Source organism: Microcebus murinus, chromosome 1, assembly GCF_040939455.1.
Source record: "Microcebus murinus isolate Inina chromosome 1, M.murinus_Inina_mat1.0, whole genome shotgun sequence".
Lineage (NCBI taxonomy): Eukaryota > Metazoa > Chordata > Mammalia > Primates > Cheirogaleidae > Microcebus > Microcebus murinus.
Genome location: NC_134104.1, coordinates 75,635,157 through 75,661,534, shown reverse-complemented (window position 1 = coordinate 75,661,534; position 26,378 = coordinate 75,635,157). Strand labels below are relative to the sequence as shown.

General features: G+C 43.2%; 1 protein-coding gene and 1 long non-coding RNA gene across 7 annotated transcripts in view; one reads left to right on the top strand and one right to left on the bottom strand.

The window, feature by feature from the left end:
* Window positions 1–524: 524 nt before the first annotated feature.
* On the bottom strand, window positions 525–14,693 carry LOC105885042 (uncharacterized). The gene is made up of 3 exons (XR_012919290.1): window positions 14,607–14,693; window positions 8,503–8,751; window positions 525–2,830 (listed from the first exon to the last, which is right to left on the bottom strand). It is a non-coding gene; the product is annotated as an uncharacterized LOC105885042 (long non-coding RNA).
* LPP (LIM domain containing preferred translocation partner in lipoma) overlaps window positions 14,592–26,378 on the top strand; it is a 669,323-nt gene continuing 657,536 nt past the window's right edge. For 5 of the 6 annotated variants that reach the window (XM_076003023.1, XM_076003032.1, XM_020286688.2 and 2 more), the window contains exon 1: window positions 14,592–14,727. The gene's annotated coding sequence lies outside the window, so the exon portion shown is untranslated. Of the gene's footprint in view, window positions 14,728–14,848; window positions 14,928–26,378 lie in introns of those variants that run through there. The other variant, XM_020286681.2, reaches the window with a different exon arrangement.

Below are 26,378 nucleotides of genomic sequence, written 5' to 3'. Positions count from 1 at the left end.
GTGCATCAAAGACATAAGAGTATTACTACTACTACCATTATGATCACTACTACTGCTACTATGTGATATAAAGTGTTAAATACCTGAAAAGACATACAGAACACTGGAGGAGGGTTGGAATAGCAGTGGTTCTAGCTATCAGGGAAGTCTTCATGGAGAAGGCCTTACCTGGACTGTCTTTAAAAGAATGTAGAATTTGTACCCACAAACATTTTGGATAGCCAGGAAAGGTGGATTTTCTAGCAAGCAAGCACACGGAGGTGGGAAAGCATGAGGTAGCTTTATCAGAACACGGAGTGCAGGAAGGAATGGTTAGAGAGAATGCTAGAAAGAAAGGCTTAAGGACAATATCACATACAGGTTATAATTTGCTTTCTTGCTGAGGTATTCTCTTCCTGGTAGAAAATATTTAAAAATTTTAAGTTTATCTTTATACTCTATAATAATAATCAATTCATTCAAGAAAATTGAAAAATATAGAGATTTCAAAAGAAATAATTTTTATCACTTAATAATTTGCTCTATTCTTTCCCAGTGTTTTTTCATAGACATAGATATTTTGATTTTTTTTTTACTAAAATAAGGTTATTTACTTAAAAATGATACATTGGACATAATCTGTATGTAGAACAAAGCAATTAATGGTAAACTTAATAAGGATCCTTTTAGATATTTTGATTTTTTTAACATTGTTCCAATCATACTTGAGTTTCTCAAACCTGTGTTAAACCTTACATGAGAGATAAGCCCTTCAAGAGAAATTTATGTCTAATTATAGGATTAGACTCATGAGAGATTAAAAAGGTTCAATGAAAGGAATGAAAGGGAAACATTTTTCCAGATGTTGCTGTGAGTGAGAGAGCAGCAATCTCTTCCTGTTCTTGCAGAGGCGTAGATTTGTTCAATAATGGTGATCTGCATTGGTGAGTATGTTCCTTAAGGACCTCCTGACAAAGTGATGGCTCTCTGTGGACAGTTCGCAGAGCAGTTTTCCTACCACACATATCATCACTTACTTCCCCATTTTCGAGCTCTTAATTTTGGTTCCATTCTTGGTCCATAGAGTATGTCTTAAACCAGTGTATCTCAGACTGTAACATGCATGGGAATTCCCTGGAGATCTGGTTAAAATGCAGGTTCTGATTTCATAGATCGAGGGTGGGCTGGGGATTCTCCCCTTCTGACAAGTTCCTAGGTGATGCTGCTGCTGCTAGTCCAGGGACCACACTCTAAGTTAAGCAAGGTCTTAGGGTACTTTCTTCTTCATACCTGATCTGTCTTTTTGTTGCTTTCACATGAGCAAAACAAATTAATTTGTTCATAGCCTTTTCCCCACAAACCCATACAGACATCTCTTTATTCACTTATGGTACTTTATCATTGCTGAGAAAGCTGAGGCCAATGTAATTTTTATTACTTTTTAGGTAAACAGTTTTTGCCATCTGGATGCTTAGAGGATCTGCTGCTGTTGTTGTTTTGCTTTCCTCCTGTGCTTCAAACATTTCACCCTGATGGGTCCAAGTGTGAATATCTTGTCTTTGATTTTGTCTTGAATGCAGTGGGCCTTTTGTCTTGCATGCTCAGGTAAAGCTGCAACTCAGGAAAGTTTCTCTAATTAGGCCTTCAACCATTATTTTTGACCAATTATCCTGCTTTCTTCGTACGGGCCTTCATAAATTCTTGGGCTGGATCTCTGATCCCTGTCTTACATAGATCATTTTCTCTTTTTATTTAATCTCTTTTGGTTTTTCTCTATAATCTAGAAGAAATTCTCAATTTGATCTGCTATATTATAGGCTAGATTTTTCCAGGTCATTCCTGCTTTTGGTTCTTGCCCCCTCAAAGTGGATGTTAATTCTGCTATTGCAATCTTAATTTCCTAAAATACTTTCCCATTTTATTCATTTCCCATTTTAGTTATCTAAAATGTTGTCAGTTGTCTTTTTATGTTGGACTTTGCCTATTATTTATTTATTTATTTTCAAAAGCAATATCTTTCAGCTTTTACATAATACCATCAATTTATTTATCATTTTCTTCTGGTTCCTCTAGCAAATCCTTTCTAGAAGGTCTCCTTTTGTTTCAACAGGGTAATGTTTTCTTTTCCCTTGTTCTGTAAGTGTGATGGACAGTTCTCATTGTGTTTTAATCTCAGCATCTGAATTCATTCCCCCACCTCATGTCTTCCTATGTTTGGATAATCTCCCATCTTATGAAGCAAAGTTTATCTTCTACATAGAAATTGAAAGCATCAAAACCTCAATTTCCCCGTTTTCCTTGCAATGTAGGTGGTTCAAGGAAGCAGAGCAGAACTGGACACCTGCAGCTTGCAGAGGCAGCATGACGACAGCTTTAGAGGCAGCACCCAGTGTTGGGGATATTGGTGGTACGAGTGACGTCCATAACCAGCAGTTGCATTAAGAGAGTCACCACTGGACCAGTTAAATAGCTTCATTCCTGTGATAGAGTCTCTGAACACGTTCTTTAGTCTCAGCGTAGACTCTAGAAGCTACTCAACATCTTTTTAATACATTATTTTCTATTTATGTTATCAGACTACAATTTACTCCTTAAAACTGAGATTCCTACCTGATATAATCAATATTGTTTAACCCCATAATGCTCTTATTTTCTGCTTACTTTTCCTCAAATGAGTGATAATCTGCTACTCTGTAGTGGACCTTGGATTCCACTCTGTACATTTGGGTCCTTGTCAAACCTGTTCTCAGAAGACAGCTGTATGTCATACTCCATTTTTGGTCCAATTCTTGGTGTCTTCAGGCTTTCATCTTGTGCAGATCTGTTGGTTGAGGCTAAAATTTTTCTGGCTCTGAAAAGTAAAAATAAAGGTCAAATGGGGAAAGGAATAGTTAGTTACCTAATACTCTGCCAGGTACAGACTTTTCCCAAGGCTCAGAATTTCTTCAGTTAGCAAATTAAAAGATTAGATTCAGTGGACTACATGTATATACCTACATACATATGCATGAAGGTTGACCCACAGGTGATGGGGCAGGCGAGGAGGGACAAAAGGCAGGAAACCGAACACATACGATGCCAGTCCCACTGCGTAGAACAACCATCCTGGGCACAGCTCTGGGAAGTCCATGCCTTGCTTAAGAATTTTCTGTGAATTTGGATACAGTTAATGTCCAGGATACATTGCCTGCCACTCTGCCACACTCTGTTCCTTTCTCTGAATAATCCTCTCCTCCTTGATTCAAATTTTGTCAGTTCTGTTGCCTCCTTACAAGCTCATCTTTTCTTATTCTCCCCATGATATGCTCAAGCCATAATGAACTATTTTTAATTCCCTTCTTTCACCACAATCTTACAGTTTTGTCTTCGCATGTGCTATATTTTTTGCCTGGAGCACTCCTCATTGCCCTAAATTTCTTCACCTAACAACACCTACTCTTCTTTAAACTCTCATTTTACCTATTATTTCTTTCTGCAAATCTCTCCATCACACTCCCAAAGACTCAGGGGCACCTCCACTGGGCTCCCATAATACTCTGACTCATCTTATCTTAACACATATCACTCTATAGTAATTCCTTGGCCATGTCTTATTCCCTGTTACATTCCCAGTATTTAGTCAAGTACCTGCTTTATAGCATGTACTTGCAAATATTTGTGAAAGAATAAAAGAATAGAGCTGGGCACAGTGGCTCAAGCCTGTAATCCTAGCACTCTGGAAGACCAAGGTGGGCAGATGGTTCAAGGTCAGGAGTTCGAAACCAGCCTGAGCAAGAGCAAGACCCCATCTCTACTAAAAATAGAAAGAAATTAATTGGCCAACTAAAAAATATATATATACACACAAAATTAGCTGGGCATGGTGGTGCATGGCTGTAGTCCCAGCTACTTGGGAGGCTGAGACAGAGGATTGCTTGAGCCCAGGAGCTTGAGGTTGCTGTGAGCTAGGCTGACGCCACGGCACTCTAGCCTGGGTAACACAGTGAGACTTTGTCAAAAACAAAAAGAATAATTAAAAGTAATTCTTCCCCACTCTGAACACCCATAGCTCTTTAAAATAAAATAACCATGTACTTTGTGTAAAGTGTCATATACAGCTTATTAGGCTCTTTGTTCTATTAGAGTAGGATCTGTAACTGCTTCGAGTAGGTGCCGGTATCATGTTTAGGACCTTCTGCATTAACAGGTATTCAAGAAAATTTACTCGAAGAAGTCCTACAATAGAGGGCTGCGATCCCCAACCCCAACTCCAGTCCATGGCCTGTTAGGAACCTGGCCGCACTGCAAGACGTAAGTGGCAGGTGAGTGAAGCCTTACTCTGTATTTACAGCCACTCCTGATTGCTCAGATCGCTGCCTGAGCTCTGCCTCCTCTCAGATCAGTGGAGGCGTTACATCCTCACATTAGCCTGAACCCTACTGTAAACTGGGCATGTGAGAGATCTAGGTTGCTTGCTCCTTAGGAGAATCTAATGCCTGGTGATCTGAGCTGGAGCTGAGGAGGTGATGCTAGCACTGGAGAGCAGCCGCAAATACAGACTATCATTAGCAGAGAGGTTAACAATGTAATAATAATAGAAATCAAGTGCACAATAAATGTGATGTGCTTGAATCATCCAGAAACCATCCCCTCAACCCCCATCCATGGAAAATTTTCTTCCATGAAACTGGTCCCTGGTGCCAAAAAGGTTGGGGACCACTGCTATAGGGTATCCAAAAATCCAGTCATCCAAATTGGTCCACTTTTGAGAGTGAAAGACAATGCTATTAAGAATTGGCCTGAGACAATAGACAAAATTTGGGATTGTCCAGGGCAATTTGGATATATGGTCACCCTATTTAGCTATTAACACACTATTACCAGATCATTAGTTTGTTTTTTAAAGATTGAAAGTTGTTTTTTAAAGACTGAAAGTGCTGGGTCAGAGAGAGTTTCTTGCACTGTACTCACACTCTAGAAGGGCAAACTGATATGAAAGATTATCATCTCATAGTCACATATCAAGTGATATAGTGACAGGGATAGATAAAACACCCAGGATTCTTAATTTTCTTATTCTTCATCCCAATCAATGCTATTAACCTTTTGATTAAGTGGGCTGCATGCAATAGGAGACATTGCAGTTTAGATAATTTTTTTGAACTGCAATAATTAGCCATTATAAAATGGGAGGAAACAAAATCAAGTCTGTTTCTTCTTTTTACCTCTGTAACAGTGATCAAACATAATCCTTTAAATATAATAAGAGGTAAGAATAAAATGTCAAAGCCTTGTGCTTTAAAGAATTCCACTGGAGATTCAGCCATCATTCGAATGCAGCAACTACTTTTCTTCCTTAAAGAAAAGCACTAAGAACTTTTAGGCATCAGCTCAGTAATCCTCAACTTAAGAGCTTATTACTGGAAAGTTATCTACACCCTACTTGGGGAAATCAAGGCTCAATACATATTGAATTTAGGTTACTTTGTGGTTTATAGATCCATTCTTACCCATAAGTTAAGAAATTAAGGATCAAACAGACCACAAGAGAACTGGGGGTTAACTTTGAGAGCAATGGTGAAAATTTGAGTAGAGATAGGAAACCCAATGTTAAGAATCATGAACTCCCATGCTGATAGTTCCATACACTTGCATAGTGTTTACTGTTTGTAATGTACTTTCACGTTCCTTGTTTTATCTGATCCATGACATAAAAATACAAAGAAAGGTGTGACAGATTAGGATCTTCATCCTATAGATGGATGAATGAATGAATAAGGCTGAGGGAGAGAAAATGACTTGTTCAGCATCATACCTTTATCAGCAGAGTTTGGGACTAGAACCCGAGTCTCTTGCATTCCAGCCTGAGCATCCTCCCTGTACTCAGTTATATGGTTGAGTGCTTCATGTCAACCTCATCTCCATCAGAGATGGAGTAAAGAGTAAAATACGGGTAAAGATCTAAAGAAATGTGACCAGTCCTGATTGGAATTTACAAATGCCACCAAAACTATTCAAACTGCCACATATCTGCTCAGGAAATCCTGAAGTGTTCCAGTTCTTTCCCTGCCAGTCTTTTATGCCATGTGTAATAGGCAAAGAGTAATCTTGTAATCAACTCTAGATCTTGTAGCTACAGCCCTCTCAGTGCCTCAATTTACAAGTGGCAGTCACCTGGGTGATCTGGAGCTAGAGGGGATCAGGATGGAAAAGTAAGATATTAAGGAGGTATAGTGTTTTCTAAAAAATGAAGTAATACCATGTGCCTGACTGAGACTTTATAAGGTCAAATGGAAGGACCACTCATGCATTTAAATTGTTACTTCCCTTCTCTCTCTGTTCATATGTTGAATTTTAGGGCAGAATCAACACGACTTGACAACGGATTGGAGAGAAATGTTACAGAGAGGGAAGCCAAGAATGACCACAGGTTGACTGTGGTTGGTGACTGTGAGGTTGGTCTACTGTGACTGCCAACAGGTGTGGAGAAGGCAGGACTGAGGTGAGTTCAATTTTGAGCCATGCTGATTTTGATGATTCACAAATAAAAACTGGATTACCTGTACGGAATCTAATTTTAGTCCACAAACTCAAAAGCAAGAAATACAAATTTGAAAATTATCTATATTTGGGAGTACACAATTAAAATTAAGTTTGTTCTTCGAAGTAGAAGAAACCTAGTCTCATTCAATTTGAAGTCTATACCATCCCTTCGTTGGGAATGCACTAACATAAAATGTCTTTGTTGTTTGGATGAGTGAAGGGCCAATGTTTAGAAATACGGGTAAAGATCTCATTAAATATTTGAAAGTAATATTCCATCTAAAATGATTTAGCTTGGATTGCTAAGAAGATTCAATGGTCAAACAAGGGATTGCATCTTCCCAAATATATCTAAGGTTTTTTTTTTGTCTTAAAAAAACTTTATTGTCTTTGTCTTATTACAGACATGTAAGGAAAACTTAAAAGTGATACACATTTTTTGTAAGAAAATTAGAAAATTTGGATAAGCAAATAGAAGAAATAATCCTACCACTTAAAACAACAACTTTTAAAACATTGAAGCACAATTTTTCAGATCCTTTTTTATACATCTATACTTTTTCTTCCACTTTAAAATATCATGTAACAAAGAAAAATGAAAATATATGTCCTCACAGAAACTTGTACATGTTCATAGCAACATCATTCATAATAGCGCCAATGTGGAAATAATCCAAATGTTCAGCGACTGAGGAATGGGTAAACAGGATATGGTATATACATGCAATGGAATGTTATTTGGCCATAAAAAAGAAAATATATTAATACATTATGCTTTAACATAGTTGAATCTTGAAAACATGCTAAGTGAAAGAAACCCAGCACAAAAATCCACATATTATATGATTCCATTTATTTGAAATGTCCTGAATAGGCAAATCTTTTAGAGACAAAAAAAGTAGATTAGTAGTTGTTTGGGTCTGCAGGTAAGAATGAGCAGTGACTATGAATAGGTGCAAGGTTTCTTTCTGGGCTGATGGAACTGTTCTAGTATTAGAATGCAGTGATGGTTATCCAAGTCCATAAATTTACTAAATTTACTAAAACCCACTTGTATGCTTAAAATGAATGAATTTTATGGTGTATGTAAATTATACCTCAATTAAACTGTATATATGTGAGACATATAGAGAGAATATATATTTCTGTGTATATATAGGATGTATACATATATAGAGAGAAGAATTATATAGCTATATAGAAACAGATATACATATCTTATGAATTTCATTCTATTTATCTAAAACTGACCTAACGTCTTCTGTGATGCCCAAGAAGTGTGTGAGACAGTGGATTGCAGCCATGAATGAGGCAAAGCGCATCCTAAAGCTTATGCCCAATACCCAGATCACCAAGAACTAGCAGACCTTCTTCAACAGCAACACAACTCTGTGCAACTTTCTAAAGGAGCCAGGGAGGACACCAGGTGAGGTCCTGGCCACAGACATCAAACCCTTGGACATCACTCTTTACCTTCGGCTGCTGTTGTGTGAAGACAAAAATGTGTGTTCCATGTTCGTGTTCTCACAACAGGCCCTAGGTGTGTCTCCAGATTTATCATTGCCCATTCCATTTCCATCAAAGGAGACTTGCAGCTGAAACAGTGGGTCTAGTTCATGCAGGGGTCCGCTGGGAGGTCTCAGCCAAGCTATCTCAACAGACCCCTCCCACTGAAGTTGGTATTATGTATTATCTTTGTGTTAAGATGTAGGGTAGGAATTGAGTCTATTTTTCTCAATACTGTATTTCAGGGTCTGATAATGCTAGTAGAGGCACAATAACCTGCTTTTAGAGCAAAAAAAGTGCCATAAAATTGTCTGCCTTTGTATTTGAGCCTCTTTGAAACTTTTCATTGGTAGTGAACCCAAGAGAGATTAAAGCTCTTTCTACCAACATCTCCACTACTACACACTGGACCCCACTGTCAAACTGCACTATCTGACTTCTGAAGGTTCCTAGGCCTCTGGGAATGGCCACAACTCTTCTGGATTCTATGCTTACCTGAGGTCAAAACAGCCAGCAGACTGGTATTGGGCATTGAGTTGGAACAGACCAAAATACACTCAGATGATCTGATCTTGTGATTTTGCAAAATGCAGTGATAACAGTATAGCCACTTGCTAAAAACTGGGTAAAAGTGTGCAGAAACCCATAGGGCAGATACAAGTCTTCATTTGTCCACATTGGCTTGACTCCTCTAAGCCAATGAAGAAAGTAGGTTGTGACTCCATTTTTCCCTCAGGAAAAGACCTAATAATCAATAAAAGGAGAAAACATTCATTTAGGAAGTCTGATGATATGTTCTTCTTTTACATTGAGATCATTTTTTCCCCATTGTACAATGAGGTGTGAAGAACAGACAGTAAAGAAACCTTTTGCAAACTGCTTTGTTATCTTTAATGCTGCATTTGCTAAAAGCCTACCACTACTGTCCACCATGTTAAGTTTTCATCTCTCTCCAAAAGGCTGATCGTTATCCAGCCAGGTTAGAGTCACTGTCACCCAGGGGCCTTTGAATAATACACTAGTATTATAATCTTGGGAAGAGAAATATGTTCAATTATAAAATAGAATGCATCAAATATTAAAACTGTCACTTGTGCTTAATTCTTCCTGGAAAAAGTGTGACCTTAGCTATTTTTTAAGAATTTGTTTCATCTTTGCAAAATAACCATTGCTTTAATTCCATGTCTATTCTTATAGCAGAACTATATCCTCAGATAATTTATAAAATGTGTGTATGCTAAATGTTAGAAGACCTAAAGCAGCACACACAGCCCACATTGTAGCAGATGACAAATATTAGTTCTCTCTCTTTCCCTTGTCCCCCCTGGAATCTGCCCAGAGTCATGTTTAAACTATATACGTGTGTGTGTGTGTGTGTGTGTGTATAAGATATATATGAACATATACAGAGAGACAATATATATAGAGAACATATATGTATATAGAGAACATATATGTATATATAGAAGATATATATTTATATGTATATATACGATATATATAGAATATATATTTATGTGTATATATATAGAATATATACATATATATTGAGAGATTTATATAGATATAGCGGTGTGTGTGTGTGTATCATGGACTTCTTTCTATTTATCTAAAACTGATCTAACGTCTGCTGTGATGCCCAAGGAATGGGAGCCATGAATGTGGCAAAGCGTTTCCTAAAGTCTATTCCAGATATCCAGAACACCAAGAACTAGCAGACCTTCCAGAGGGAGGGCATCCATTGTGTTGCTTTTCTAGTCAATACTAAGGATTCACTTCCTCACTCGATTACTGGATAACATTTGGTTATATGTGCCAGGCACTGCCTTGGCTGCTGGGGAAGAGAAATGAACAAGACATGAAGACTACAGTAAAGGATGTATGAGAGGAAGCGATCAAACACATCTGTGAAAAATTAACTTGCAACAGGATAATCAAATGGATACCTTTCCTAGAAAACAGAGAAATTAATTTCATGTCACTGGAAGGCGTGTGGAAGGAATGGGCCACAGGGAAGCGATTCCTTGAGAAGGGCTGGCAGGACAGGGAGAGTCTGCATTTGTGGAAATGGGCTCTTGAGAGTCATGGGTTTAGGAGGAGGAAACTAAATGAAAAAAAGCCCAGAGGCAGGAAGTGAATGAAGGAGTGTGTATGTGTGTGTGTGTGTGTGTAGGGGAGAGCGGAAGAGGAGGTATTGGATGTTGAGTTGTAGTTAGAAAAGTCCATTAAGACTTGATCATGGAATGAGGAAGGGACAGCTGAGAGTTTGAAACTGGTTGATATTAGTGAACCTTTACAAGTTCACTAATGCAGCATGCCCTGATTTGGGAAAATGCATTTGGTCAGGGGGCAGCATGCAGCATCAAATTGAAAGGCTAGGAGAGTGTTAGAAATCATCAAATCCAAGAACTTAATTATATGGATAGAAAAACTGCAACCAGAGAGGAAGTGACTTGCCAAGAGGTTACACAGAAATTTTAGGGTAAGGCAAGGAGTATAAACCTTTCTCTCCTTTGTCCCTCCCCATGTGAGTCTTGATGGTACTTCCAAATGGCTGGGCTCCTCTGACTCTTCCTCCCCCTCCCATTGGTCTGCTTGCATCCAGGCCTCATCTCTTGATGATGTTAGCTGATTTTATTTAAACACCCAGGCCCTATACTTTCCCCATCTTTCTCTGTCTTTGACCAGAAACAGGAATTTAAAAAAACCCAAAACAAAAAACAGTGGAATGCCCACAATGATCAAGGCAGGCCTTGTGTTAAGGACTCAGAGACAAATCAGATTCTGAGGTAGAGAGAAAGACATTGTAACTAACAGCAAGATCCAGGAACCTAGGGACAGAGGATAAGCACAGAGTGAGAGGAGCATTCTGCAGGGACAATGAGTAGGTTGGAGGTGGCAGTAGGGATGGGAGGGCCTCTCAGAGATGATATTAAGATTAATCTGAAGAGGCTGAGTAAAGGTTGTCTGGTGTATGGAGAAGGAAGAGGGTTCCCAACAGCAAGAGGAACTGTGTAAATGCAGGTAAGCATGGAGAGGTAAGATGTACTTGGGAAACCACTAGAACTTCCACTGGTTGGAGTGTGGGGCCATGTTAAACCTGGCAGAAATGAGGCTGAAAGAAGCAAGTAGGTGCCCAATTATGAAAGAGTATGCAAACCATACTAAGGAGTTTGGCCTGGTAGGTTTTGAACTGGCAAAGTTAACATCAGATTGGTATTTACCTTCCATCTTCCACGGCCCTCTTGCCTTATTATTTCTCTAACCACCTCCTCATAGATTTTCCTCTTGGTCAGCTGCAGGAGATCATGAGTTCTTCACACCAGAGTGTTCAAACTGAGACCAGATGGTCACTCAACAGTGGCTGAGCAAGGTGCCAGGCTGCCAGGGCTCAGGGTGGAATCTCACCTTATCCACCCTCAGCTGAGTAAAAGCTCACTCAGCTCTTAACACAGAGCAAATACTTAACCTGCTGGGCTTTAGTTTCCTCCTGGATAAAGTAGAGAAATAATAACCTCAACTTGAAAGGGGTTTTGCGAGGGTTAAGTGAATTACATATGAAAAATCCTGAAAATATTGCCTGGCATATCATAGGCATTTCAAAAAAAGAACTAGCATAAGCTACAACAAAGGCCACTGGGTACAGGACTCTAATGGATGCAAAAGAAAGGTAGGACCACAGCCCAGATGGCCTAAAAGTCTTGTGTCATCACTGGACCAATGAGTCCAGACCAGAATGCTGCTATTGGCCTTCAGGCCACCAGTGTGCCATTCTTGGCCTAATGACTCCTACCCCACAAGAAATTCTGTGCTTCTTTTAGTCTCTGAACTGGTAAACCAGTATTTTTCTAGCACTGAATCTGCAAATTTGTATAACCTTTCTATCTGGCCCAAGGCCCTGCACATAGCGAGTTTTAATAAGATATTGAGAAAAGTGAGGGTACAGAAGGAAGCAGAACAGCAAATGAGAATGTGGCTTTTGGTCTGGGTTAGCAGTTATGACAACACTGGTGTGTTCAAAAAGCATCAATTTATGATTTTGTTACTTATACTCCTGGTGAGTGTTTCACAAGTCAAAAGTATCTTTTGTGATGGTTTATATAATGCTCATGCTAACACCATGCTCACCTGAGCAATCCATAAATATTTCAGGAGGAGAAACAGTGATCTTCCTCAACACACTCATACAACAGTTTCAACATAATTAGTAGCATTTTCTCAATCTAACGCGGCACTTTTATGTGTATGATATAGGAAATGAATTACTCTAATTATACCCTATTAAATCTTATTAATCCTTATGAGAACGCTGTTATTCTTTATAAGTGGGTTAGTGGGAAAAAAATGCTGGTCAAGTCCTGTTATATCTGATGAGGATTGTGAGATTCATTCTTATTTCCTGTGATACTAGGATTTTTTCATACTCAGCAATAGTACTCAGAACATGAGTATGTTATAATGTTTAAGATTGAGTGAATTGTGTTATAATAGGGTCTGATCTTTTTAAAGCCCCAGAAAAAATATCTTTAAGGGCTCATATTTCCCATTTCAAACTATGTTAGTTGTCAAAAGAAAAATATTTCATTATTGTGTGGAATGGGTAGATAATTGTGACCTTATCTTTCTGCTACTACATTCATATTTTTGTAGGTATAAATGAGAAAGTTCAGAGGAACAGAGAGGTTAAGTAATTTGCACCCAGAAATGTCTGAATTAAAAAACTCTGCACAAAGAAGGTGCTCAACAAATAAGTCCAATATCATGTGTTTTTTCATCTTTCCTGAATTCTTTATTGAAAGAATCCCACCTAGGGCTCTGGGAGGCTGAGGTGGGAGGATTGCTTGAGGTCAGGAGTTTGAGACCATCCTGAGCAAGAACAAGACTTCGTCTCTAAAAAAATACAGAAAATTAAGCTGGGCGTGGTGGTACACACCTGGAGTCCCAGCTACTTGGAGGCTGAGGCAGGAGGATTACTTGAGCCTAGGAGTTTGAGGTTGCAGTGAGACAATGATGATGCCACTGCATTCTACCTGGGGAGACAGACTTAGACCCTGTCTCAAAAAAAAAAAAAAAAAAAAAAACCCTCACCCAAATCCAGCTTGGGTAGAACCACGTTTTGGAGTTTGCATGAATAGGTAACTCATGCTCTGCTCTCAACATTCACCAATGGGATTGGGTCCTGCTAGAGGTCAGGGCCAGGTATTTGGGTGGAAAGATAAAGGGGTTAGTTAGGTGATCTGGAGGTGAGTCGGGTGCTGGGGCAGTTATTTTGTGTTGGGCAAGTTACTTTTCCTGGTTTTTTGCCTCAAATGAAAAAAGAGGACTATAGTTTGTCCTATCTCACTCACTTGAAGATGTAATAAGCGGTTAAGAAAGTGCTTTTACGATGTGCCGGGGTGAGAGATTATTATTTTAGATATCAATAGGATAGAAATACAATGAGATGATGGCTCAGGTCTTGCAGTGCCTTCCAGGCAATGGGTGCTCTGCGTTATAAGCCCTTGGCACAGTAATGGTGCTTCTCATCCTTGTTCACATTTACAAATGTCAGAGGAAAAAAATCCGACTCAAAACTTCCAAGAACAGGCTTGTCTTTATTCAAACCAGTTCACCCAGTTCGCAGACTTTGTTTTTTTGAAGCTATAAGCACAGAGCAAGCTTTCTGGGTTTCCAGGCAGAGGTGAGAAGCAAACGTTAAACTCCAGGGGTTCTTCGTTTATTGGAGGACAGGACAGAGGAAGCTGCCCTGAAGCAACTGATTGTCACAGCAATCAGGGCTCACAGTCAACCAAAACCTTCCAGGAACTGGCTCCCTGGCCAAGAGCAGTAATCACTGGGTGGTCAGCGCTGCCCGCAGACGCCTAACCAGGTTCAAGGCTCAGGCGGAAGTCGGCAGTGAGGGCCCGGCCTGGAGGCGGGAACCAGGCTGGGACGCAGAGCGCCCGGTCCCAGGTCCCACTCCTGGATCTCCTGAGTGCGTTACCCTGTATAAGTCATTTCCCTCCTGAGAGCTGCACTCACGAAGTGGACGGGTTGGAAGTTAGTTTTTGCCAGCTCTGACATCTTGCAAGTTTGGAGTCTTGCTGGGAATCCAGGGCGGGACTCACGAGGAAGATCTCGGAAGGGGATTCCCTGGCAGGACCTCCTCCCCTCAGGCTCGGCGCCCTAACTTGACGCCGTAACAGCAGAGGTTCCCTTATGTCTCCAGCAGCCCCTCGACTCGGCCACTTCCTCCTACGTCTCCTTCCTCTTCCTCCAGCAGAGGCAAAGCCTCCCCACCTCCCTCTCTCCCTTCCTCCTTCGCAAGCTCCCCGCATTCCCGCGTCTCCCCCGCTTCCTCCCAGGAAATGCAATGCCCTCTATGCGCCCACCTTTTGGCACAGCCACGCCGGCAGCGGGTGCCCCCTCCCCCGCCAGGCGAGCACAGCGCGGCGGCCCCGCGGGCACACGCCTTCCCATACCTTACATGGACAAATGCGTGCAGGCAAAGTCAGGAATTCAGGCCCCTGACGTCAGCCTCCAGCGCTCAGGGCACCGCACGGGAGACCGAGGGGAGGGGGTGGGGACGGTGGGGAGGAAGGAGGGGGAAAGGCACCAACCAGCAGCCGCTCCAGCCCTGCCGAAGTTTCACTTTTTGTCTGTGGGTTCGCTCCCGGGTCCCGCGCGAGCTTTCCCGGGATAAGTAGCTTTAGCGAGCAGGGGAGAGCCAGGCGCTGCAAGGTAAGGGTTGGCTGCACGGCCCCCGGAGCGGGGCGCTGGGCGCGGGCAGCGCGCTCGATGGGGCCAGTGCGGGGCGCTGGGCAGGGCCTGTCCGGGGCTGGGGACAATGGGAGGGGGAGTGCCCCGGCACCTCCTCCTCTGCCTCTGCCTCCGCCTCCAGCCGCCGCCGCCGCCGCTGCCCCGGCTGCCTCCTCCCCGAGGTATTGTTGCAAATCCTTCCTTCCCCCCACCCTCCGCCCGCGGGCGCCTCGGGAACCCCCAGCCCTCCCCGGGCGCGAGCACCTCCGGGGTGGCAGGAGCACAGGGTGTAGAGCGCAGGGCGCGCGCCCGGCCCGGGCCGCCAGGCCCGCGGTGCGGAAGTGCCGGCCGCGGCCCAATCACGGGGTGCACGCCATGGGGGAGGGGGACCCAGAGTTTTTCGGGAAGCGTTGACCAGAGGCTGGGTGGGACTGGAGCCTTTCCCTGCGCGCCCCCTGCCCAGACTTTTCTGGGCGCCCAGGGGGCGGGGCCACGCCCATCCGCTTAGAGCTTTCGCGGAATCACAGTTGTCACAGTGGAGAGGGCCTAGGGACCCAGTCATTCAAGTCCTTCCATTTTACAGTTGGGGCAACTGAGGTCCCCAGAGAGGCGGGGTCTTCCCGGAAGTCAAATTTACTCGAGGCCAAGCTGTAATTAAATAGATGGCTCGGGACTTCTAGTTTCCTTTCCCTAAGAATTTCTCTAGGACCCACTGTGTGGCAGGCACTGTGCTGGGTGTGTTGAGCCTAGACTTTGCCCTCAAGGAGTGCTCAGTTGAACCTTGTCAGACTTGACTCAGGTAGCAAGTGCTAAGTGCTGGGGAAAAGGCACGGATAAAGTTATGAGGGGGTGCAGGGGAGGGAGTTTGATTTTCTGGTCCCTAGGGAGGGACCAGAGATGTCCCTTTGGAGAGGGCTGCACTCAGTCAGGGCTTTTGAAGGCTGCAGAGTTGTCTGAAGCTAGGCAGCGGCGTGGAGGAAGGTCATCTCTGCGAGGGAACTGCAGACCAGAGAACACTGAACAGTGTGGGGAGTGGCGATGAAACTGTAAATGTTCTCATGTTGGAGGCATGGGGCTCGGGGGTGGGGGTATTGTGACATGAGATGAGCTAATCAGAGGAGTGTGGCTGAGTACTTGGCCTGGGCAGTGTCTTAGGAACCTTGGGGTCCTAGGAGGACTGAATAATCTCTCTGGCTTCCCTTCCCTGAGGAGGGATCCGCTGCTTTCCCTCCCCAACACCCACCAATCAGCAAAAACTCAGGGTCCTCTCTGAGTTACTTTCCTAATACCGGACGCACTTAACTTTGTTTCCAGTCTCCTTTGTCTCCCTCCCCCCCCTTCCTTTTCTACATTTCTTGCATCCCCAATAAAACTCATTCTCACTAAGGTGTTAGTGACTTAATGGCATCCCTCTCCCTGCACAGGTGCATTTTAAGAAAACCTTTAAGTGAAGGGAGGGAAAGTGTGGATAGGAAGGAGCACCTTTAGAAAGTAGCTACTCCTTTCTCCTTTTCATCCTCTCTCACTCTTACAGATAGAAGAAAAGATAAAGGCCCCAGAAGGTGGGAGCTAGTCTTGGAGCCTACAGTGAATAATGGTGGAGAGTGAGGGACTGGAACACCCAGTAGGGTTCCCTCTACCTCATCACCAGCTTTCCTCCTTGCAGAGTTCCTCCCAGCACCAGAGGACAGTTAAAGTGTGCATTTTGTATTTAATTTTTGTAAGGCAGCCCCCAATCCCAACACTCAAGCCTTTGCAGTCTAGAATGTGCATTCTAGATGGGATTAGCTGTCTGAATGGTAGGGGTACAAGCCTGGGGCCTTAGGGTGGGGCAGTCCCCCAGAGTCAGGATCCCTGTAAGAGGCATGGGCCCAGAGCTGGTTTTGGGTGGAGGCAGAGGGAGGGGAAGCTGAGCTGCTGAGCCAGTTGCTATAGCTAGGACTGAGCAGGACCCTTCTTTGAGTGACACATTCTGGTGGAGAGGTGATCCCGCTGTGGGAGGTAAATAGTTCCCAAAAGGGGTGGGTGGGTGGGAGAAGAGGAGACTTGATTATGAAGGACCTTAAAAATGCCAGGCTAGGGAGTTTGGATATGACTTAAAGTTATCATTTGAAGGTTTTTGAACAGGCTGGAACATGGTTTAGAGGGCAGGTACTGGCATTGGGAAGGCTCCTGGCACCTGATTCCAATGAGAAAGGTGGTAATTTGACCTAAGAAGTTTATTATCAGTGAGCATTTGTTCATTTACTTGACATATGTTACTGAGTGCCTGTCATGTGTCATTGGCAAATATCAAAATTTTATAGGTTTCCTATATTTTATTGAGACAAATCATTTGTCTCAATAAATCAATTTTAATCAATTTGAAAATACTTTAAAAAATTTTAATATCACTGAAATCTGCTTGTCTTGTTATCATGGCTATATCATAGTTGAGCAGATTTTTCATTCTAAGTTGATAATGGCACATCTTACAGTCAGTGGTTTAAATTCGATAAATTTGTCGATCTTGTCCTTTGTCAGTGTACATTGCTTTGCACTTTACAAAACACTTTCCCATTAGATATTCCATTTGAATCTCAAAGATCCCCTGAGAATTAGGCCTGGTGATGCTGCCATCTCCATTTTAACCCTTGCCCATGGTCACATGGCTAATTAGAGAAGTGCTCAAAATTTCAACCCAGAACTTTTGATTCTTGGTGATGACATGTAACTTTGCCCTGCTGTGGATCTAGCAGGGGCTAATTGGGAATGGGGCAAGAGTCATATTGGATTTGATTTCAAAATTATGGCTTAAGATGCTTGAATGATGATGGGGTTTTAGCCAAGGACAGAGTGTCACTAGTGGGAACTAGGAAGCCCCCTTAGCCCAGAGATTTGCTGCATTAAATAGAAATACGACAGGGAGGTAGAAAATGGCAGGTCATATGGTGAAACCAGAGGTTGGAGCCTGCTTATTGTGAAGAAACTGGCTAGGCCCTGGGAGTACACAGATGGGGTGGACATGGTTCCTGTCTTTGAGGAGCACACGGGGTGTGGTGGAGTTGAGGTTGGGGGGATGTCAGTGTATTAAGAGTTTTACAGGGGTATGTGCAGGGTTGCTCTGCACTGAGAAGGACCAACCTCAGGGAAACCATCACAGAAGGGTGATGTCTCAATTGAACCTGTAGGACTGAGTAGGAGTTGCCCAGGTGGAAGAAGGACAGGTGAGAGAGGCCCTATTAGGCAAAGGCAGTGGCATATGCAGATGTAGGGAAGCAGATGGTTTATTCTCGAGGCTGTGTTTTGAATGGCAAGGGTGAAGGGGCTGTGGAAAATGGAGAAAGGGGAGGACATTTATTTTTTTCTTAAGTAAAGTTTCAATTAATGGGTGACATAGGGGCCATTAATTGGTTCTCTAGAGATTCATAGGAGAACAAGGCTCTGGAATGATCTCTGAGGGATTAGATATTTGGGTGGTAATGCAGAAGGCATAGTGGCACTTTTAGTAACTTTTAATCTGAGTGAACCTGGGACTTTGACCCAGGGCAGTAATTCCAAAGAAGCTCAGACCTGTGTATGTGCGTTGGTGGTTGGTGGGTGGGGCTTTTCATGGAATATGGCTTTGGGAGGCTGTGTCTTTCTAGAAGAAACTTGCTAGAGGTGAGGAAGGGGGAGATAAACTGGTGCTGTTGCATGTAGGAAGCGAAAATCTGCTGGCTTGAAGGTGCATATAAGGCCAGAGAACGTGAGGGTTAGGGGAAGGGCGGAAGGAATTAAGTGTGTTGTGGGAATCTGCTATGGGCTTCCCAGAGACTTGGAGGAAATGGCTGGTGCATTCCAAATGTGGGTCTCAGACATGAGATTGGTAGGTGGATGGGGCGGCTGGAGGGTTAATGAGATTAATGCTTGGGAGCAGGTAAACTACACAATCGAGGCAAGAAAATATCTTATCATTTTTTCTTAGAAATAATATAATTTTGAAACATTTTTGAGTGCTTACCATGTGTTTTCTTAATTATTGTATCGATTCATTAAAGGTTTTATGATCATCAGTTTCATTTTGCAGATGAGAAAATGAGTTTGGTGAAATAAGATTACATAACTACTAAGTGACCTTTGAATTTCTGCCGGATTTATGGCCTCTTCACCACTCCTTTCTGTGTCCACAAACATGAACAGTTCAAATCAACATTGTTTTTCGGTGTTCTTCTCTGGAATATAATTCAGCCCACATTCAGTTGAGGATTTAGTTGGGTAAGCAGGCTTCTCAGTTCCACCCTGGTGCTGTTCCAGCCCCTTCCTGTCTCTGAAGATACTACCATCTCCTCTATCTTGGGCATCTTCTCCACACAGTCCTAACTAGAGAGGGTGGAGCCTCCTAGCAGCGAATCACCTGGCCCTCTCAACAGTGTCCCATTCCCAGTCCCCTGTGGTGGCCAGGAGCTGGTGCATTCCTATAGAGAGGCAGCTGGAGCAATAAGGTAACAAAGTGGGGAGTGGTGGAAGAGTCTGGATTCTCAGTCATTGCCCTTGATCTTGTGGTTCCTGCAGTGCTAGATATTCTCTGGGCTTGAACCAGACAGCTTCTGTTGGATCCTTCCCTTCTCTGGGTCATACTGATCCCTTCTGCCAAGAGAGCTTTCTGGCTCAGGACTCAGTGGGATCAACTGCAGGCATTCCCATCATCTACTTGCTTCAGGTGGGTCATTTGCATTTTGGTGACTCAGAGATTAAGGCTTGAATGAGCTGCTTATTCTCTGATGAGGGGAGATAGACCCCAGGAATGCCACCCAGCAAGTGAGTAAGACCTTGTCTTTCTGATCTTTGAATGCCTTTTATCTCTGGTGCCCTGAAGATGTTCAGTAGCTGTTTGTTAAGTGAATGAACAATGCTTATTGACACAATGTAAGCAGGAATCAATCACCACTTCATCTTACATATTTGCTTGTTGCTTCCCTCCACTTTAAAATAAGCTTCTTGAGGATTGTTAATGGCCGTAGTCCCAATGCCCAGAAGAGCGCTTGGCATGTTTTAGGTGCTTCAGAAATATTTGCTAGATGAAGAGAGGGAGTGACTGCCACCGCAAGATAGCAGTCATGGGGGAGGGGGTTATTTTTACTGCCCTGAACCTCTGGCCTATGGAGTCCCAGGACTAGATTCAGAATCACTGTGCTGTAGCTACCAAAGGTAGCATTGGGCAGTCCCACCTGCAGGGAAAGATTGGGGGACTGGGAGTGTAGTGTTGAGGGTTGCTGGATTAGCTATGCTAAGAGTAATTGCAATTGCCACTGCTCTTTCACTTTTCAGGAGAATTACAGCCAGGTGGTTGTATTATTCTTGAACATTTCCTCTGTTTTCTTAATCTATGCCTTTGCTTATGCTGTTTTCTCTACCTGGAGTTCATAGTCTGTTTATGGCTGTTGTAAACTTATGATCCTTTAAGATCAAGATCAAAATCTGCCTTGTGGCATGAAGCAATTTCCAGATGCCTTGACCTTTCTATTATACGTATGTGTGTGATCACATACAACCAAATCTCTTGCATTAAGTTCTGTACCTGTGTACAAAGTGGTTGCTATATGCCAGGTAGAAATGCTGGATACTGGTTTACAAAGAAAATTAAGATATAATAGGATCTGTCTTCAAGGATTTTCAATTCTAGCATAGGCAAGAGGCTAAACTACAACATAATAAATATAGAAATAGAACATCCTAATAAAATGATGAGCAAAGGGCTGATGGGAACACTAAGAAAGAAGTGAACAACCACCTGGAAGAACTGGTGAATGCTTATGGAAAAGAAGACATTTGGATTGGGTTTTGAGCAGTGAGTAGGAGTTCACATGGTGGACTGGGGTGGAAGAGCTTTCCAGGCAGAGGGAACTTGGTATAAGTGCATGGGCCTGAGGCCAGGGAGTGTTTAGGGAAACATAATTGTGTGTTTGGAGCTCACTGTGTGACCTGGGGCAGGCTAGGGAAGGTTCCATGGTAAAGGGCTGGCAGGCTGAGCTGAGAACAGTGGCGGAGGTGAGGAAGGACAGGAAGACTTTCATTACTTTTTGAGAGAAGGAGTCTGTTCGTATTGGGTCTGTGTTTCAGAGTACTCTGGTGGCAGAATGATATAGCAGGTCAAGACCAGAGGCAGAGACCCAGTTTAGGAGGCTGCCAAAATGTTCCAGGGCAGGAGATATGGGCCTGTATCAGGTTAGCAGAGTAGAGAAGGAAAAATGGATTCTGGAAACTATATACTGCTACCATAATATCAGATAGTTTAGTTCCTACTCTTGTCCTTCTAATTATTTGTCAGCTTATCAGTCTTGGCTGGAAAAAAATTGTTATATGGACACCAAAGCTTGTGGTCAGTAGAAGCAGCAAACTGCCAGCCAGTTCCTGCCTTATACACATGGGCTGGGGCCTTGTTGGTCATAGTGCTCTGGTCCCTCATTGGACAGACAAGGAAACTGAGACCCAGAGGAAAGGACAGACTTGCTCAATCACACCCTTGTTAGCTGAGCTGGATTCGGGTCACATCCCTTACTCCCAGGCCAGTCTTGTTCTCAGGTGTTTTTCATTCTCTGTTTCTGCTGCACCTGACATGTTCCTTCCCTGCCCCACCCCCGACCCCCAGAGGCTTTGCTTTGGAGAATTTGTAGGAGGAATATAACTTGAGATTACTGTATCTGAGACTTGAACCTTGTGCTTCCCACTTTGAAAACTGTGATTAAGGTGGTTCAGTTTGAGTGTGTGTGTGGTTGGGGGATTTATTTATGCCACTGCCATGAGTGCCTGCCACTGATGCTTGTCTGCAAGAACTAAGCTGTGACTCCATGCTAACTCTAAGGTTCCCTGATTGTGACAGCTCCCTGCCCCTGCTCCCCATGGTTCTCCTTTTATATTTACTTATCTTTGCTTGCCTAAAGGTTTTAGGCTGACAGTCTTAGATCCATTACAAGGTAGCTCCTCCTTTCTTAATTCTTTTCCTCTTAAACCTGCCCATCACAACCCATCTCACAGAACCCATTAGTATTTCATGGCCTTCATAGCACTCTTAATGTGGCAAATCCATTTGACAGTCTTTTTTATTACTTAGTTCCCAATTGCAATCCAAGAGATGGGTTGGCAAGATCAATCTTGTCTGGCAGATAGTGGGCAACAGTGGGGGGTGAAGAAGAAACCTTCCCACTGGGGCACAGGGCCTAAGGGGCAGAGTGGGAATTTGACTCTTATCTCCAAAACTCCTGTCCTGCTTCTTTTGCAAGTGATCATAATGGGTGTGAATGTCCTTAGCAAGACCTTTACACAGGTGAGAAACTGTTATTATTATTTCATTAGTACTAATGAGTAGCATTAGCTGCCTGTGTCTGAGGCTTTGGAAGGCAAGATTGAAAATCAGATTTGGGACTGTGGAGCCTGAGGATCTGGGCTTCCCCATGCTATATCGCTTTGGCAGTACCAGTGGCTTTTGCTGTAGGGAAAACAAAGACCTGTGTTTGGGCCACCCACGAGCCCTGTGATCTTAAGCAAGTTCCGGAACATCTCTGAACCTCAATTACCTTTAAATAGAGATCATATGATATATCACAATGCATTTGTGAGAACCAGGGGAATTTCTGTGATAGTGCTATGTGAACGGTTGTGTAGTATGTACATGTGGCTGATTCTGGTACCTGGCAGGGCGTCTGGCTCACTGTGATGGTGCCTTACTCTTAGTGGGGATGGTGGGATTCAGACCCAGATAACTCCTAGTGCAAGTCCTAGCTGGGCCGTGTAATAGAAGGTGCTCCCCTGGGGTGGTATCAGGCACCATTTGGTTTCCTGGCTTGCTCATTTTTAGACCTCTTACTAATGAGGCCACCACTGATGAGCATAGTGTGCTCCATAAAGTGGGGTGAGTGCTGCAGACGTTCATAGCCATTTCCAGGCTATGCAGAGAGGAGGTTTGTCATCAGTGAATGGCTGTGCAGTGTCCCTTCTTCCACTGCGACCATCCCAATCTCCCTTGGATTTTGTTTGTAGTATGTTTGCATCTTTTAGCCCTGTAGGGCTTGCTGCTCTGAAGGAATTGCTTATGTTGTGACCTCACATCAGGACGGGAGGGCTCCCTGTGGTTCCTACAGAAAGCTAGTGTCAAGGGTGGAGCCAGGTTTTCCTTGTAAACCTGTAGGAACCTTTCACGGGCAGGTAAGCACGAGGGGCAGGACAGGCCAGGGACACTGACTTAAAGAAGTGTGCTTTGGCCTCTCTCTACCCGGCGTGCACGCTTTTCCTGTATAGCCTTTGTCAGCGTTCCTTAGTTCCTTGGGCCATCACCCAGCACATCAGCTGCCACCTTGCAGGGGATGTATGTACTGCGAGATATTTGGCATTTTTAGGAGGACATTTTTGCATGTTAGGAGATCCGTGTCCTCAGTATCCTCATCTGTAGAAATGGCTGTAGCAACAGTGCCTGCTTCCCAGGTATAGTGACCATACTTCCTGGTTTACCCAGGACATCCCCATGTTATGCCTATGTCCCAGTAGTATGAATAGTGTCCCCTTTTACCTTCAGAGGTATTCTGATTCAGAAGATAAATTACACGGCCACTCTCCTTATAGGTGAGTATCGAGTGAGACAGTGTAAGGCTGGCCCTAAGGTGAAGACTCAACAAACATCTATTGTTCTTGTTAGGGCAGGTGCTAGGTGCTCAAGAATTGTCTGTTGAATGAACTACCTTTATAAAAATAAAGTTTAAGGACGTTTGAAGGGGATGTCAAGATTGTGGGCACTTAGTGTTTACTGACGTTGGTAAAAATGTGTTAGTATATATCTACAATATATGGAAGTGCCATGAGAGAGGTACAGATGAAAGACTCATGGACTGTGTGAGTCTGCTGGAGCTTGGACAGAAGCTTGTTGGAAGTACTAGGTGCTGGGTTAAACATTGCAACTGCCCGCAGGGTGGGGGACTTGTGGCCTTAAGGTGAAATGTGGTCTTTTAGGTCTTTATATGTGGCCTTTTGACTGAATCCAAATTTTACAGAACAAATCATTTTATTAATAAGGGTGCAGTAGAGAAAGAGGAAACTTTTCTTGCTTCCTTTTGTGCTTAAAAACCAACAATCTTGAAATCAGTAGGCCACAGGTTCCCCGCCCCTGGCAGGCAGCCACAATTGCTCTGGCTAGTGATAGTTAAGAAATAAGATTGAGTCTCTGTGTGTGTGCTTTAGCTGGGTTCCTGAATCTATTATTTTACATCTAGTGGCTCATCTTGATAATGATCTCTAATTGTAACTGTGGAAGCCTAGTGCTGTACTAAATTCTGTGCCAAGAGGTCACCAGAGTGACCTGCACTTGTACTTCCTAATGAATTTCCACTGAAGATGTTTTTTATTTAGTTTCCAGGAAGAAAATCACTTGGTTTGCACCACCTGGAGCTTCTGTCTTGTTTGGTATGAGAACTAACCATTTTCAGGAACTGCAGTAGGGAGTTGCCACCCAGAGGGTGGGGCGTGCCCTGACTCATGGGGAAGGCGACTCTATAGTGATCAAGCAGGTATGTAACACCTTTTCTTAGAATGAGGTGAAAGGCAGGTCAGTGTTCCCGTAGCCAGTCATTTCCACCCTTGAAGTCTCTCTTCTTGGCCATATGCTGGCAGCCTCACTTGGAGAATATAAGGGTCTCAGTAGTGACAGCTGGACAAGACCCTAAATATACTTTTGTCCATCAATATGACACATTTAAGTATTTATTCATGTGATACTCTGCATATGGGGCACCTGTGAATGAATCAGTGAAAGTGGTGTCTACGTTTTGGGGATGGAAACATGAATACAGTGTGATCTCTGCCTCCAGGAAGTCATATAAATAATCAAGTCAGTATGTATGAGGATGTGCAAAAAATATCTGATGGCTTTGATTGGATGGTGGCAAAGTCTAGGCACCTGGAGAAACTTCCCAGATGAGGAGATTGGCATTTGATTGGGCATGGAAGGATGAGAGGGAATTGGTGGGCTAGGGGAGGAAAGGATGTTTATTAAGTGGGGGAAATAACATGGAGGTGAGGAAGTGAGTGGTGCCTTGGAAATTGGAGTTATGGCGGTGGACTGCGTAGGAGCGAGGCTGTGGAGATAGGGGCAAGAGGTGGCTTGAGGCCTAGATTGAGAAAGACCTTGGTGAGTTGAGACTGCACTCTGAGAGGAACATCAAGCAGGGCGGTGAGGTGATTGGATCTGCACTTTGGGAAAATAATTAGTTAAGAGTTGCTGGATAGGTTGAAGGGGAGGGTTCTAGAGATAGCAAGAGACACGACAATAGCCCAGGCAAAGGGTAAAACAAAACTGAATTAGGATTGAGGCCATGGACATGAGACATGATTCACAGGCAGAAGAGTTGCCTAATCTTCTCATTTTACATAAGAGGAAGCCCAGGCCCTGAGAAGGTGACATATGCAAAGTTCATAGCCTTTGTCCCAGCATAACTCTGAGGTAATCCTGTCCTCTGCCAAGTGTTTTAGAAGGGTGACAGAATGAATGCATGGTTTTTTTTGAGAGAGCTGTTTGTCAAAGAGGATCTCCACTCATTTTATCTTGTAAGGATTCCATGAAACCTCGTAATTCTGAATGAGGTGAGATTGGCTTTCTGGAGTTACTGAGTCTCTCATCATAGGTGGTATTCAAACAGTGGCCGACTGGAACGGCACAGTGACAGTCTAGGCATTGGTTGAAGGCTTAACTAGAAGGGCCTATCACCTTGACCTTTTTTCTTTTTTCTTTTTAATTCTTGGGAATAGATACTTAGAACAGTCTTATCTGGGAGTCTGTTATCCATTTGGCTCCTCAGGATCATTTTAGCCAAATTAGACAAAAGGCAGAGAGAGTTTGGCCTCTAAGCACGGTGAGCTGTGGTTCATGTAAGGTAGTGGTGGAATAACCATTCTGGTGCCAATAAGTGATCACCTACTCACCAGGCAGGTGTTTGTGGCCTAGGCCCATTTGCATGATCCTAATAAAAATGGGATCTTTCTGCCTGTTGCCATTTTTATAGGGCTTTACAGTTAGCCATGTGTTTTCCTACAAATTACAGGTAAATTGTCTCAATAGTCCTGCGGGTAGCTATTATTATTGTCCAAGTTTGACTGATCAGGAACTTGAGGCTGGGAAAGTTTAAATGGCTTGTCCAGGGCCGAAGCTATTTGGATGCTGAACCAGGACTTGAGTTTTTCTATTGGTGCAATACTGTATTCCTCCTGTTCCCTTCCTGTGCCCCTCTCTGAGTCAGGCTCTGGCTTTTGTTCATACTCGTATCCCCAGTGTCCACTGGAAATCCTGATATGTGATAAGAATTTAATAAATGTTTGCTGAATGAATATATGAATGAATGAATGAATAATAAAAATGACAACTTGAGTTTTAAGAATGAAACCTAACTGAGCATCTCCTTGGCCCTTGGACTTTCCCTTACAGTGGTTACCATTTTGTCCCTTGTATTCCATGGTTCTCTCTCAGGGATATAGTAGAAACTGCCTGGGTGGTTCAGAGAGCCAGAAGGTTTGGATTCAAATCATGTTCTACTACTTGTTAGCCACATAACCTTGTACTGGCTACTTAGCCTCTCTAAACCTCCAATTCCTCATCCATAAAAGGGGACGATGGTGTCTTTCACATTACATGA